The sequence below is a fragment of the Staurois parvus genome, unplaced genomic scaffold (genome assembly GCF_062004578.1).
Source record: "Staurois parvus isolate SC_StPar_1 unplaced genomic scaffold, SC_StPar_1.0 ptg003064l, whole genome shotgun sequence".
NCBI classification, from domain to species: Eukaryota; Metazoa; Chordata; class Amphibia; order Anura; family Ranidae; genus Staurois; species Staurois parvus.
The window spans coordinates 40,182-57,147 of record NW_028320860.1 but is presented as its reverse complement, the minus strand read 5'-3'; the positions used below and the strand labels follow the sequence as shown (position 1 = coordinate 57,147).

Genomic DNA, 16,966 nt, shown 5'->3' with positions numbered 1-16,966 from the left:
ATGATGGTCTTAAAGAGAATAACTCCACACCGAGTTCACTATATGGACCACCTACATGTATTATACATGGAGATCATATCCCCCCCCCCCTTATGTATTATACATGGAGATCATATACCCCCCCTTATGTATTATACATGGAGATCATATCCCCCCCCTTATGTATTATACATGGAGATCATATCCCCCCCCCTTATGTATTATACATGGAGATCATATCCCCCCCTTATGTATTATACATGGAGATCATATGCCCCCTTGTGTATTATACATGGAGATCATATCCCCCCCCTTATGTATTATACATGGTGATCATATCCCCCCCTTATGTATTATACATGGAGATCATATCCCCCCTTATGTATTATACATGGAGATCATATCCCCCCCTTATGTATTATACATGGAGATCATATCCCCCCTTATGTATTATACATGGAGATCATATCCCCCCTTATGTATTATACATGGAGATCATATCCCCCCTTATGTATTATACATGGAGATCATATCCCCCCTTATGTATTATACATGGAAATCATATACCCCCTTATGTATTATACATGGAGATCATATACCCCCTTATGTATTATACATGGAGATCATACCCCCCCTTATGTATTATACATGGAGATCATATCCCCCCTTATTTATTATACATGAAGATCATAATCCCCTCTTATGTATTATACATGGAGATCATCCCCCCCATTATGTATTATACATGGAGATCATATCCCCCCTTATGTATTATCCATGGAGATCATATCCCCCTTATGTATTATACATGGAGATCATATCCCCCCCTTATGTATTATACATGGAGATCATATCCCCCCTTATGTAATATACGTGGTGATCATATCCCCCCCTTATGTATTATACATGGAGATCATACCCCCCCTTATGTATTATACATGGAGATCATATCCCCCCCTTATGTATTATACATGGAGATCATATCCCCCCTTATGTAATATAAATGGAGATCATATCCCCCTTATGTATTATACATGGAGATCATATCCCCCCTTATGTATTATACATGGAGATCATATCCCCCCTTATGTATTATACATGGTGATCAAATCCCCCCTTATGTATTATACATGGAGATCATATCCCTCCTTATTTATTATACATGGAGATCATATCCCCCCCTTATGTATTATACATGGAGATCATATCCCCCTTATGTATTATACATGGAGATCATATCCCCCCTTATGTATTATACATGGTGATCAAATCCCCCCTTATGTATTATACATGGAGATCATATCCCCCCTTATGTATTATACATGGTGATCAAATCCCCCCTTATGTATTATACATGGAGATCATATCCCTCCTTATTTATTATACATGGAGATCATATCCCCCCCTTATGTATTATACATGGAGATCATATCCCCCCTTATGTATTATACATGGAGATCATATCCCTCCTTATTTATTATACATGGAGATCATATCCCCCCCTTATGTATTATACATGGAGATCATATACCCCCTTATGTATTATACATGGAGATCATATCCCCCCTTATGTATTATACATGGAGATCATATCCCCCCTTATGTATTATACATGGAGATCATATCCCCCCCTTATGTGTTATACATGGAGATCATATCCCCCCTTATGTATTATACATGGAAATCATATACCCCCTTATGTATTATACATGGAGATCATATACCCCCTTATGTATTATACATGGAGATCATATCCCCCCTTATGTATTATACATGGAGATCATATACCCCCTTATGTATTATACATGGAGATCATATCCCCCCTTATGTATTATACATGGAGATCATATCCCCCCTTATGTATTATACATGGAGATCATAATCCCCCCTTATGTATTATACATGGAGATCATATCCCCCCTTATTTATTATACATGAAGATCATAATCCCCTCTTATGTATTATACATGGAGATCATCCCCCCCATTATGTATTATACATGGAGATCATATCCTCCCTTATGTATTATCCATGGAGATCATATCCCCCTTATGTATTATACATGGAGATCATATCATCCCCCCCTTATGTATTATACATGGAGATCATATCCCCCCCTTATGTATTATACATGGAGATCATATCCCCCCTTATGTATTATACGTGGTGATCATATCCCCCCCTTATGTATTATACATGGAGATCATATCCCCCCTTATGTAATATAAATGGAGATCATATCCCCCCTTATGTATTATACATGGAGATCATATCCCCCCTTATGTATTATACATGGAGATCATATCCCCCCTTATGTATTATACATGGTGATCAAATCCCCCCTTATGTATTATACATGGAGATCATATCCCTCCTTATGTATTATACATGGAGATCATATCCCCCCCTTATGTATTATACATGGAGATCATATCCCCCCTTATGTATTATACATGGAGATCATATCCCCCTTATCATTTCCCCTCCTTTACATACCACCCACTGTCATACCTCCACACTCCTCTCCTGTACATACTGATCACTGTCATACCTCCACACTCCTCTCCTGTACATACCGATCACTGTCATACCCCCCACACTCCTCTCCTGTACATACCGATCACTGTCATACCTCCACACTCCTCTCCTGTACATACCGATCACTGTCATACCCCCCACACTCCTCTCCTGTACATACCGATCACTGTCATACCCCCCACACTCCTCTCCTGTACATACCGATCACTGTCATACCTCCACACTCCTCTCCTGTACATACCGATCACTGTCATACCCCCCACACTCCTCTCCTGTACATACTGATCACTGTCATACCTCCACACTCCTCTCCTGTTCATACCGATCACTGTCATACCCTCCACACTCCTCTCCTGTACATACCGATCACTGTCATACCCCCCACACTCCTCTCCTGTACATACTGATCACTGTCATAACCCCCACACTCCTCTCCTGTACATACCGATCACTGTCATACCCCCCACACTCCTCTCCTGTACATACCGATCACTGTCACACCTCCACACTCCTCTCCTGTACATACCGATCACTGTCATACCTCCACACTCCTCTCCTGTACATACCGATCACTGTCATACCCCCCACACTCCTCTCCTGTACATACTGATCACTGTCATACCTCCACACTCCTCTCCTGTTCATACCGATCACTGTCATACCCTCCACACTCCTCTCCTGTACATACCGATCACTGTCATACCCCCCACACTCCTCTCCTGTTCATACCGATCACTGTCATACCCCCCACACTCCTCTCCTGTACATACCGATCACTGTCATACCCCCCACACTCCTCTCCTGTACATACCGATCACTGTCACACCTCCACACTCCTCTCCTGTACATACCGATCACTGTCATACCTCCACACTCCTCTCCTGCACATACCGATCACTGTCATACCTCCACACTCCTCTCCTGTACATACCGATCACTATCATACCCCCCACACTCCTCTCCTGTACATACCGATCACTGTCATACCCCCCACACTCCTCTCCTGTACATACCGATCACTGTCACACCTCCACACTCCTCTCCTGTACATACCGATCACTGTCATACCTCCACACTCCTCTCCTGTACATACCGATCACTATCATACCCTCCACACTCCTCTCCTGTACATACCGATCACTGTCATACCTCCACACTCCTCTCCTGTTCATACTGATCACTGTCATACCCCCCACACTCCTCTCCTGTACATACCGATCACTGTCATACCTCCACACTCCTCTCCTGTACATACTGATCACTGTCATACCCCCCAAACTCCTCTCCTGTACATACTGATCACTGTCATACCCCCCACACTCCTCTCCTGTACATACCGATCACTGTCATACCTCCACACTCCTCTCCTGTACATACCGATCACTGTCATACCCCCCACACTCCTCTCCTGTTCATACTGATCACTGTCATACCCCCCACACTCCTCTCCTGTACATACCGATCACTGTCATACCTCCACACTCCTCTCCTGTACATACCGATCACTGTCATACCCCCCACACTCCTCTCCTGTACATACTGATCACTGTCATACCCTTTCCTCCCCTCTGTTGTACATACCGATCACTGTCATACCCTTTCCACCCCTCTGTTGTACATTGCAATCGATCATTTTGGAACATGCAGACTTTATATTGTATATATAATACACGGCAATGTTCCAGAATACGGAATGTTTCTCCTGGTATACAGCCCGGTACCTCTCTCCATCTTCCCTGATTACTGAGGGATCATTGTTCTGTCTCAGGATGGGGACAGATCCTGTTTAGCAATACTGATCAAATATTGGCAGCCGGAGTCATGTGGGAGATGAGATCTGACATGTGACCAGCAGTGACGTAGCTCCTTTCCCTGTCATATAAAGTATTGGGCCCCGGGGGCCCCTACACAGTTCACAGAAAATCCTGCAGAACATCATAATGAAATCAGCGATTACTATCCTCATCTTGGGGGTCATCTTCATCTCCGGTAAGTAAAAACATTTCCTTCTTATACTGTTTGTCTTTCTAGCCGGGAGCCCATTTTATAACAATGTATTGTCCATGGAGTAATACACAAGATTGCCAAAAATATTGGGCCAGACCTCCACGTCATGTGATTCAGGTGTTCCAATCCCCTCCATATCATGTGATTCAGGTGTTCCAATATCCTCCATATCATGTGATTCAGGTGTTCCAATCCCCTCCATATCATGTGATTCAGGTGCTCCAATCCCCTCCATATCATGTGATTCAGGTGTTCCAATCCCCTCCATATCATGTGATTCAGGTGTTCCAATCCCCCCCATGGACACAGGTGTATACAATCAAGCCCCTAGGCATGCAGACGGCTTCTACAAACATTGGTAAAAGAATGGGTCGCTCTCAGGAGCTCAGTGACTCCAAGCGTGGTCCCGTGATAGGTGGCCACCTGGGCAATAGGTCCATCCGTGACATTTCCTGGCTACTAAATATTCCACACTCAACTGTTAGTGGGATTATAACAAAGTGGAAGCCATTGGGAACAACAGCCAATCAGCCACCAAGTGGTAGGCCACATCACATGACAGGGCGGGGTCAGTGCATGCTGAAGCACACAGTGCGCAGAAGTCACCAACTGTCTGCAGAGTCAATAGCTAAAGACCTCTAAACTTGGTGTGGCCTTCAGATGAGCCCAACAACAGTGCGTAGAGAGCTTCATGGAATGGGTTTCCATGGCTGAGCAGCTGCATCCAAGCCTTCCATCACCAAGTGCCATGCAAAGCGTCGGATGCCGTGGTGTAAAGCACACTGCCACTGGACTCTAGAGTGTGATTTGTCACTCCAGAGAACACGTCTCCAATCACGCTTCCCTGTCTAGCAATCCGATGGACGTGTCTGGATTTTGGTGGTTGCCAGTAGAACGTTAATTGCCTGACTGCATTGTGCCAAGAGTAAAGTTTGGCAGAGGGGAGATTATGGTGTTGGGTTGTTTTTCACAGGTGGGCTTGGCCTCCTAGTTCCAGTGAAGGGAACTCTTAAGGTGACATATTGGACAATTTCATGCTCCCATCTTTGTGGGAAGAGTTTGGGGATGTCCCCTTCCTGTTCCAACATGACTCCCCCCCAGGGCTCAAAGCAAGGTCCATAAAGACATGGAGGAACCAGTTTGGGGTGGAGGAACTTGACTGTCCTGCACAGAGTCCTAACCTCAACCCCATAGAACACCTTTGGGATGAATTAGAGCGGAGACTGCGAGCCAGGCCTCCTCCCCCGACATCAGTGCCTGACCTGACAAATGTGCTTCTGGAAGAATGGTCCAACCTTCCCATAGACACCCTCCTAAACCTTGTGGACGGCCTTCCCAGAAGAGTTGAAGCTGCAAAGGGCGGGGCCAATTCAATATTGATCCCTACGGACTGAGACTGGGGGGCCATTAAAGGTCATGTTCGAGGAAAGGACGGCAGTCCAATACTTTTGGCACTGTATGTATGTATACTAATAACAGAGTCACCTTCTGCATCATTAAAGTTTGTTCTCCTGAATATTTGTTACTTTGTATTGAAACATCTGTTTGGTAAAAATGAAAATGTTTCAATGATTCTGACTTCAATTTAAAAAATGATGCTGCAGTTTTAAAGAAACAATGTATAAAGTAAGAACAGAGAAGGATACATTGCTGGTGTGCAATCATTGAATGAACAACAAACAGCTACAAATATTTCATCTTTGCTACTTCATTTTATAAGATACAAGATTTCTATACAAAAATCTCTACAAACTTAGTGCAGGTCGTAAAGCCGGGCTTTGTCTCATTACCAAATTCTCCCACATAGTAAGACCCCCTGAGCCCGCTATAATCATCACCCCCATATATGTCACCAATAACTGTATATATAGACATGATAATCCCGGATGATAAATTATAATCCACTTAATAAAATATATCACATATCATTATAGGTTGTTGACAAAAAGTCATCCAAAATCAGATCATTCACGTGTCACCCATTTGATTATTGGAATATTCCTCTAAGCTGGAGTTCACAATAGTACCGAGCGATTTTCAATGCAGTGCAGCAATGCAGTGCCATGTAGTGCAGCTTTGGTGTCAGTCGATGCAATTTGGATACATTCTTAATGCGAGCTGCAACTCCTCCTTGCTGTCAGCCAGCAGAGATGTGTCTTTTGTTGTTAAGGAGCCGGCTTCCTATCATCGATCAGTAATTGCTGCTGTCAGCAGAGGTAAGTTTTCATCTGTGGAGGGGGGTAGGTTGGGACAGAGGAACTGGGCAAAAAGGATAAATGCACTTTGTTTTAAACTGCCCTGATCCTTTAACAAAAAAAAAAAATCACTTTGTAACACAATTCTGGATTTAGATCCATGTTTGCCCCAAGCATGTCTGAAGCCACTTACTGCTGACTGACTCACTACCTCTGCTGGAGGTCTATTCCAACCATCAACTACCCTTTCAGGAAAATATGACTTTCTAAGATGAGTTGGGAACTTTCCTCCAGTAAGTTGGAGGTCATGTCCCGTGTTCTTCATCTTGGCTTCATACTGAACATCCTGCCCTCCAGAACCTTATTCCCCCTCTTGATGTATTGAAAGGTTTTGGTCATGTCCATCCTTTTCCTTCTTTCCTCCAGACTGTACATATGAAGTTCCTGCAGTCTCTCCTGATATGTTTGATCCCTCAGACCTTTCACCATTTGTGTTCCCCGTCTCTGGACTCGTTCTATCTCATCAATATCTTTATGGTAGTGAGATCTCCAGAACTGGACACAGTTTTCTAAATGAGGTCCAACTGAAGATCTATATAGAGGAATCAGGACCTCCTTCCTCCTGCCGGTGACACCTCTAGTGATAGGATCTATATAGAGGAATCGGACCTCCTTCCTCCTGCCGGTGACCCCTCTAGTGATATAAAGATCTATATAGAGGAATCAGGACCTCCTTCCTCCTGCCGGTGACCCCTCTAGTGATAGGATCTATATAGAGGAATCAGGACCTCCTTCCTCCTGCCGGTGACCCCTCTAGTGATAGGATCTATATAGAGGAATCAGGACCTCCTTCCTCCTGCTGGTGACCCCTCTAGTGATAGGATCTATATAGAGGAATCAGGACCTCCTTCCTCCCGCCGGTGACCCCTCTAGTGATAGGATCTATATAGAGGAATCGGGACCTCCTTCCTCCCGCCGGTGACACCTCTAGTGATAGGATCTATATAGAGGAATCGGACCTCCTTCCTCCTGCCGGTGACCCCTCTAGTGATATAAAGATCTATATAGAGGAATCAGGACCTCCTTCCTCCTGCCGGTGACCCCTCTAGTGATAGGATCTATATAGAGGAATCAGGACCTCCTTCCTCCTGCCGGTGACCCCTCTAGTGATAGGATCTATATAGAGGAATCAGGACCTCCTTCCTCCTGCTGGTGACCTCTCTAGTGATAGGATCTATATAGAGGAATTGGGACCTCCTTCCTCCTGCCGGTGACCCCTCTAGTGATATAAGGATCTATATAGAGGAATCAGGACCTCCTTCCTCCTGCCGGTGACCCCTCTAGTGATAGGATCTATATAGAGGAATCAGGACCTCCTTCCTCCTGCCGGTGACCTCTCTAGTGATATAAAGATCTATATAGAGGAATCGGGACCCCCTTCCTCCTGCCGGTGACCCCTCTAGTGATATAAGGATCTATATAGAGGAATCAGGACCTCCTTCCTCCTGCCGGTGACCCCTCTAGTGATAGGATCTATATAGAGGAATCAGGACCTCCTTCCTCCTGCCAGTGACCCCTCTAGTGATATAAGGATCTATATAGAGGAATCAGGACCTCCTTCCTCCTGCCGGTGACCCCTCTAGTGATATAAGGATCTATATAGAGGAATCAGGACCTCCTTCCTCCTGCTGGTGACCCCTCTAGTGATATAAAGATCTATATAGAGGAATCGGGACCCCCTTCCTCCTGCCGGTGACCTCTCTAGTGATATAAAGATCTATATAGAGGAATCGGGACCCCCTTCCTCCTGCCGGTGACCCCTCTAGTGATATTGGAGATCACTAGAACACAAATGTTTTTCCCACCTCAGAGCAGAGTTGTCACTCTACCATAGGCTGTGCTTTCTTGAACTACAGAGGGAGGAGAAGATTTTGCAGGGGGTGTAATTATCAGAATTGTCACTGCTGACTCATGAGCCTGTAGCTTGTCAATCATCACCTGGCAACACATAGTCCCGCCCTCTGCTTTCTAGATTGACACGTCTGTTACTGAAAGTCCTCCCACTGTGAGCTGCAGTCTCAGTGGAGCTGTGTGGATGGGGGTCACATTAGTTCAGCATACATTTTCTAGATATAGCCCCCGTGTTTCTTTAAAAATGCCAAAAGTACAGAAATACACTTGTTGGTCCTGCCAGAAATCCACTGAGCTTTGAACTTCCTGTGAGCTGAAACCCAAAACAGTGTTGTCACTTCTGTCAAGTTCTCTCCCTCTGGGCTTCAGAACTCCTCCTAGTTTACTCCTCCCTATAACTTTAGGTGGAGGTGTTCTATAGTCTAGGCAGGGCTGACAACACGGCTTGGGATTTCAGTGGATCAGAGGCAGCGTGTTGTCAGCCAAGTAGAAGAGGTTGGAGGCTCCCTGTGTGTGTCCTGCTGATCTCTCTCTATATTCTTCTAGGTGAGGCTCTGAAGTGCTGGCAGAGTTCCTGTACTTTAATAGGGGGATGTGAATCTTTAGAGAGAAGCTGTGCAAAAGACGATGACGAATGCTTCAGATCGGGACCGGGAGGCTTTCTCATGTGTAAGTGTCTTCTACATTTTTAGGCCTGAGCTTATTACTTTGAATTTAAAAGTCTCACTGCAGCTAATATTTTTAAATGTGACCCCTGGCTTCCCCTCCAGTCTTGTACAGGTGTACCGGCTCCTCCCCTTCAGTCTTGCACAGGTGTACTGGCTCCTCCCCTTTAGTCTTGCACAGGTTTACCGGCTCCTCCCCTTCAGTCTTGCACAGGTGTACTGGCTCCTCCCCTTTAGTCTTGCACAGGTGTACCGGCTCCTCCCCTTCAGTCTTGTACAGGTTTCCGGGATCCTCCCCTTTAGTCTTGCACAGGTGTTCAGGCTCCTCCCCTTCAGTCTTGCACAGGTGTAGCAGCTCCTCCGCTTCAGTCTTGTACAGGTGTACCAGCTCCTCCCCTTCAGTCTTGTACAGGTGTACCTGCTCCTCCCCTTCAGTCTTGCACAGGTGTACCGGCTCCTCCCCTTCAGTCTTGTACAGGTGTATCGGCTCCTCCCCTGGACTGAAACAGCTTCCTCTGATGTCACTGCACACTGCTAGCTTGTCACAATGTGCATTAGAAGCTGCAGCAAGCCAGACAGAACTCGCCTCATTTCCTGGCTGGAAGACATCCAGCATCATCTAGCACTTTCCTCCCCAGCCTGACTGTTTATGACCACGCCCTTTTTGTTCATTGGATTTGAGTTCTTTCAATCATAGATGCTCAGTATCACATAGAGGCATTAACTATGCAAATACAGCCTGACTAGGAATGCCCACTCCAAAGACTGACACCCGCACTTTAAAGCAATTTGGTTTTTGCATAACTCCTCTGTAACGGAACCGGAACCCAGACCGCACTGAGTTTTTCCGTTATAACACAACTTCCCCTGTCCGAACACCATCCACGGACCACACCCTTAAAATCCCTCAGGAAAAAGACAACACCCAGCTCTTACTAAAACAGGAAGCCAACAACTCTTTATTTTACACAAACAACATGTTTTATACAGAGGGCGGGGAAACACAACCAGGAACAGGAAATACATCATCAGCCCACCCTCTCAGTGGGAAGGGCTACAGTATAGGCAGGAAACACCTCATCACCCCTCCCCATCCAACCAGACACAGAACAATGGGATGCAACCATGTGGCAAAGGACATTGACCAACCCCCACACCAATACACAAACAGTACATCCCATAATAGTTGGCTGGACAGGAAGACACAGCACCATGGGGGGAGCACATGGCAGGGACAAAGGAACACACACTATACACAATACTGGGACATTCACATTCACACCCTGTACCCCTTAACAGGCACAGGGTGGGTTAAACATAATGAGGGGGACATGAGCTGACCAAGCGGTCCCCCCACCCCCAAAAGTCACTCCCGTCACATATCTCCCCTTTCGGCAGGAGAGTAACACAGGAGTAGATCCCAGACGGATGTACTCTGAAGTTACTCTGCACCTCCAGTCCCTCAATGCCAGCACCCGCACAGTACCCCATGCAAATTGTCCCACACCAAGCGTTACTCACCCAGCCAATCTCTGCCTCTCCCGTAGAACATACCCGCCGCTGGGGAGAAGTACGGACTGGTCCTTCTCCCGGAAATCCTCTCAGCCGCTGGAGAGAAGACAGGGTGGCTGGGCCGCCTTCATCCTTCTGTGGGGGATCTGGGCCGACTACCCAGCATCCCTGGGGTATCCAGGTGGTGGCTGTAGTTGCTAGGCAGAGGCCAGCGGCGCTCTGCCCTGTTGCCAGCACTTCTGCTGGGGACCCCACATCTGCTCCGGCTAACCGTAGGGAAGGGAGGCTGCCTTCCTCCACTCCCAGACTGTGGATCTGCTGCTGGGATGGCATTCCTCTGTCACGGTCCCCCTGGTGCACAGATCCTGGCTTGGGAGGGAAAACAGTTTCCTCCACTCTGGCTGACTGTGGGGTAGAGAGGACAACAGTCACCTCTCCCTTCTCACCCTGGGCCTCTGAAACTACCACAGGCATGGGGCAGAGGTCCTGGACCCTCTGTCCGGTTGTCAGCGCTGCAGCTGGTGGCTCCCCGGCTGGTTCCTCCTCAGAAAAAAAATCAATCAAATCCCCAGCCTCTGGAACTGGGGTTTGGGGATCGGGGCTCACCATCTCCTGTCCGTGGAACTCAGGAGACATTACCAGTGCTGGGCAGAGTTCAGTACTGTTTGGCCCTGTTGCCAGGTTTACTGCTGGTTCCTCCTCAGCTGAGAGGTCTATCAGATCCCCAGTCTCTGGAATTTCCACTGATGACTCTTGGGCATGCTGCCGAACATGTCCTAGCAGCTGCCTGTATGCCCTTTCCAGGTGCAGTTCTTTCATCAGCAGGTATTGCAGATCTGGCTCAAGCTCTGAGACCCCTCTGAGACAGAACATAGCCTCTCTGCCTTCCCGCAACTCCTCCAGAGTAGGTTCTCCTCTATCGCCAAACACAAAAAGGTCTGTAAGGCTCTCCCACAGCAATCCAGGCCCACCAAAGTCAAGTCCCTCAGGAGAGCACTCTGTGGACACCCCTAAATATTCCTGCTCTGCGTACCACTGCAGAGCCCGATATCTATTGTCCAGTTGTATCTCCTGCTGGACCAGCCTGTCCAACTCGGCCAACCATTGCTCCTGGGGTTGCTCTCCCAGGAATGGCATCCGTGACTTCCGATGGTCCCTGGCCCGTTCCCCTGGTGTTGGGTAGCACTTGCCTTTGTCCAAACCAGCAGCCTGGACCGCTGCTCTCCAAAGCACCTCCCAAATCCGCTGCCTGAGCTCCAGGTACTGATCCGTAGACACAGTCCTGGGGTATGTTGCAAGAACAGTCTGTAGTAGCCCTGGGAACTCGGATGCCAGGTCCATATCTCCTGGGGTGACTGGGGTGACTGACGTCTTTTCCTGCTCTTGAATCCCGGTGGTGGTTTGGATGTGTTTACAGCTGGAAGCACAATCCCACCGCTTGCCACCAATGTAACGGAACCGGAACCCAGACCGCACTGAGTTTTTCCATTATAACACAACTTCCCCTGTCCAAACACCATCCACGGACCACACCCTTAAAATCCCTCAGGAAAAAGACAACACCCAGCTCTTACTAAAACAGGAAGCCAACAACTCTTTATTTTACACAAACAACATGTTTTATACAGAGGGCGGGGAAACACAACCAGGAACAGGAAATACATCATCAGCCCACCCTCTCAGTGGGAAGGGCTACAGTATAGGCAGGAAACACCTCATCACCCCTCCCCATCCAACCAGACACAGAACAATGGGATGCAACCATGTGGCAAAGGACATTGACCAACCCCCATACCAATACACAAACAGTACATCCCATAATAGTTGGCTGGACAGGAAGACACAGCACCATGGGGGGAGCACATGGCAGGGACAAAGGAACACACACTATACACAATACTGGGACATTCACATTCACACCCTGTACCCCTTAACAGGCACAGGGTGGGTTAAACATAATGAGGGGGACATGAGCTGACCAAGCGGTCCCCCCACCCCCAAAAGTCACTCCCGTCACATCCTCCCACTGCTTATATCAGGACTGAGGGCTCCTGGGAGGAGTACTGAGGCAGGGGGCTGTGATGTTTTCAGGAAGCTATATACAGCACCCTGCTGGTCCCTCCCTCTGGTCATAATCTCCCTTCATTGCATAATGAAATACAGAGACCCAGTGATGACATCACCAGGTCTAACATAAGGTATGTCATTAAAACAGGTTTTACTTAATCTCTTTTTTCTGTCACTGACATACTGTATGTAGTAAATTGGTGGCGATGGGGTTCGGGGGGGGGGGGGTTACACGCACTCCTGGCAGTTGCAGCTGTGTGTAAATCTGACAAGCCAACTGTCAGAAGTCATATGGAAATGACCCAGTGGCTTTGCAGGTGCTGGATTGCTTCCACTCACCCCTGTAACTGCTGGTTCTTTCCCCACTCCTGCCCCTGACATGTTTTCTAGGCTCCATGCACCCATCTGTGCACCCAGAACCAGCATGATGGGCTCCTAAAGGTAGAGGGGAGGGAGATCAGAGAACATCCTTCGCTGATCTCCTCTTCCTGCTAATGACCCAGAAGCAACGTGTAATAATGTCACCTCCAGGTCTTGGTGTCACTTTCCTCAGCCAGTGTGGTCGGGGTTGATGCTAAAGGAACACAATCTGCACTCTATTAGCTTCACAGGAGGGCAGATGAGACATCCGGGGCCTTTTAGACCCCCTGATGTCTCGTCACAGAGAGCACGTCAACAAAATGTCATCACATAGGGGACTTTTTTCCCGTATGTGATTTAAAAAAAATGTAACCAATTAAAGCTACAAAAAGCACTTAAAATCCTACCCCCCAAAAAATGTTTGAAACCCCCCAACCCCCACATACACACATTTAGAACATAAATGCACATGTATGGGGAGCACACGCAAAAAAACATTGATTGCGCTACATGTTACATATCGCCACTCTGATTAACTGCTTCATAGGCTGCAGTAGCCGGGGAGTAACTGTGAACCTGGAAGTGACTTGATAGATTCAGCTTCCCAGCTCATTAGTTGCATGGGGGGGTACCTTTGAGCACCAATGCAGGGGGGAGGGGGGTTACATTTCTTGATCAGTGACCACCATTGTGAGCAGGTTATTAGTACTGACACCAGTGGAGGCTAATATTGTGTTCACTGACACCATTGTTAGGGGTTTTTGTTGCACCATCGCTGGGGGTGGGGGTGCAGCAGGACCCAAATTTTGGGTGTTGATGTGTGAAAACACTGCTATTGTGCCTCCCCTTTGGAAGTGTTGGGGGCCACACTTGAGACTCTCTACAATTTCAAGTTGACAGCCACCGCTTTAACCCCTTGAATACCAGGATGTTTATAAACATACCTTGGAAGACAAGGGGATAAATAGTACGCTAAAGTGATACTAACGTCTTGTTCATAGATACCATCTCTGTGTAATGATTCTGCACAGAGCAGCCCGGATCCTCCTTGTGATGGGAGTCACTTTGGGTGGGGGCCCATGGAACCCAGCTCACTTTAGAGAGGTGGGGAGACCCCTGTCTCAGCTCCCCATATCCCTCCTATGTGTAAGTCACCCTGTGCCTGTTAGGGGTACAGGGTGATTTGTCCTAATATTGTGTAGACATGTCTAGGAGATAGGTGGGGTGGGGGGTTGTGGATTGTTTGGTGTTATGGGGCTGCATCCCATTGTTCTATTGTTTGTCTGGCTTGGGAGCAAACTATTATGGGATGTATGTATTTATGTGTATTGGCTTGGTGGGGGGTGTCTCCAGCAGCCCTCCCTCCTGATGGGACTGTCTGTTGGTGTGAAGTTTGAATACCTGTGTGTCTCTTGTTAATAAATGTAGATGGCCCCACCCTGTGTTATTATGTAGGGAGGGGGACTGTCCCATGAGTGTATATATCTTGTATCTGTGTTCAAATAAACTACTCTACCTTCTGGATTACTTCAAATATGTCATCTGGAACTTTGGGTAACAACAGCCAGATTCACTGGTCTCGTGTTCCAGAGCCTGAGAAGCAGCTTCTTGATGGAGATACCCAGTCGCGGGAGACCAGGGTCCATTACGCTCCTCTTCTCAGGTCCCTCCTACAGCGCTCCTGGCCACTCCCTCCTGTCTGGTGCCCCCATAGCAAACAGCTTGCTATGGTGGCCCTCGGGCAGGCACACGTCCATTCACATTCCATTCATACACAGAGCCGAGGCTTGGCTGATTGGCTCACTGGCAGCGCTGGATCAAAAGGGGGTTCAGATAAGTGTTTAGGGGGGGGGGCTGCAGCACACAGAAGGTTTTTTTACCTACCTGCATAGAATGGATGAAGGTAACACACCTGGAGCCTTTAGAACCACTTTGAATCCTGACTCACCAAATCATTCTGTCGCTGATCTTGAATCATTTCCTTTTATTAGAGTCTAATATTCTTTATATGAAACTCTTGTGTTTCAGTTAAGAATGGCTGGGGGTGCACTACAAAGAGCAGCTGTCAGATTATGCAGAAAGTCAATCCCACCATGCTGTGCTGCTCGGAGGACCTCTGTAACGCCTGAGCCGGAGATCCAGAAGAAGAGTGATGGGATGGAGGCGGAGCTCACCGGGCCAATGCTGTGTTCATTCATTCCATTTCTTGCCTGATATATAAATCTCTTCCTATCTCCATCAATGTTCTATGATCTGCTCAGCACCTTCACAATACAAATCCTGCGCAGTGATATGTCAGAGTCTGACTGTTGTAGTCCTAATCAATAATGTTATCAGATATCTGCAATCTTGTAAACCGCGAATGATCTTCTAATTGTTTACATAAAATCTGCATAAAGTCCATTATAAATGAAAATAAAAAAATGTGTGTGCCAAAGGCAGGCCGTGATTGGGAGGGGGTGTGTGCTGGAGGCAGGCTGTGATTGGAAGGGGGTGTGTGCCAGAGGCAGGCTGTGATTGGGAAGGGGTGTGTGCCAGAGGCATGCTGTGATTGGGAGGGGGTGTGTGCTTGGGGCAGGCTGTGATTGGGAAGGAGTGTGTGCCGGAGGAAGGTTGTGATTGGGAGGGGGTGTGTGCCGGAGGAAGGCTGTGATTGGAAGGGGGTGTGTGCCGGAGGCAGGCTGTGATTGGGAGGGGGTGTGTGCCGGAGGAAGGCTGTGATTGGGAGGGGGTGTGTGCCGGAGGAAGGCTGTGATTGGAAGGGGGTGTGTGCCGGAGGAAGGATGTGATTGGAAGGGGGTGTGTGCCGGAGGAAGGCTGTGATTGGAAGGGGGTGTGTGCCGGAGGAAGGCTGTGATTGGGAGGGTGTGTGTGCTAGAGTCAGGCTGTGATTGGGAGGGGGTGTGTGCCGAAGGCAGGCTATGATTAGGAGGGTGTGTGTGCTAGAGTCAGGCTGTGATTGGGAGGGGTGTGTTCCAGAGGCAAGCTGTGATTGGGAGGGGTGTGTTCCAGAGGCAGACTGTGATTGGAAGAAGGTGTGCCAGTGTCAGGCTGTGATTGGGAGGGGTTGTGTGCCAGAGTAAGGCTGTGACTAGAAGGGGGTGTTTGTCAGAGGTAGGCTGTGATTGGGAGGGGTATGTGCAATAGGCAGACTGTGATTGGGAGGGGGTGTGTGCCAGAGGCAAGCTGTGATTGGGAGGGGGTGTGTGCCGGAGGCAGGCTGTGATTGGAAGGTGTGTGCCAGAGGCAGACTGTGACTGGAAGAAGGTGTGCCAGTGTCAGGCTGTGATTGGGAGGGGGTGCGTGCCAGAGGAAGGCTATGATTGGGAGAGGGTGTCTGTCAGAGGCATGGCTGTGATTGGGAGGGGGTGTGTGCCAGAGGCAGGCTGTGATTGGGAGGGGTGTGTGCCGGAGGCAGGCTGTGATTGGGAGGGTGTGTTCCGGAGGCAGGCTGTGATTGGGAGGAGGTGTGTGCTAGAAGCAGGCCGTGAATATAAGGGGGAGTGTGCCATAGGCAGGCCATGATTGGTAGGAGGTGTGTACTAAAGACAGGCTGTTATTGGAAGGGGGTGTGTGCGGGAGGCAGGCTGTGATTGGAAGGGGGTGTGTACTTGAGGCAGGCTGTGATTGGGAGGGGTGTGTACCGGAGGCAGGCTGTGATTGGAAGGGTGTGTGTGCCAGAGGAATGCTGTGATTGGGAGGGGGTGTGTATCAAAGGCAGGCTGTGATTGG

The 16,966-nt window shown here is 48.1% G+C and overlaps 1 long non-coding RNA gene across 1 annotated transcript; it reads left to right on the top strand.

Moving 5' to 3' along the window:
• Positions 1-4,363: 4,363 nt before the first annotated feature.
• LOC149428646 (uncharacterized) lies at positions 4,364-15,527 on the top strand. The gene is made up of 3 exons (XR_016310700.1): positions 4,364-4,506; positions 9,177-9,299; positions 15,263-15,527. It is a non-coding gene; the product is annotated as an uncharacterized LOC149428646 (long non-coding RNA).
• Positions 15,528-16,966: the final 1,439 nt, after the last annotated feature.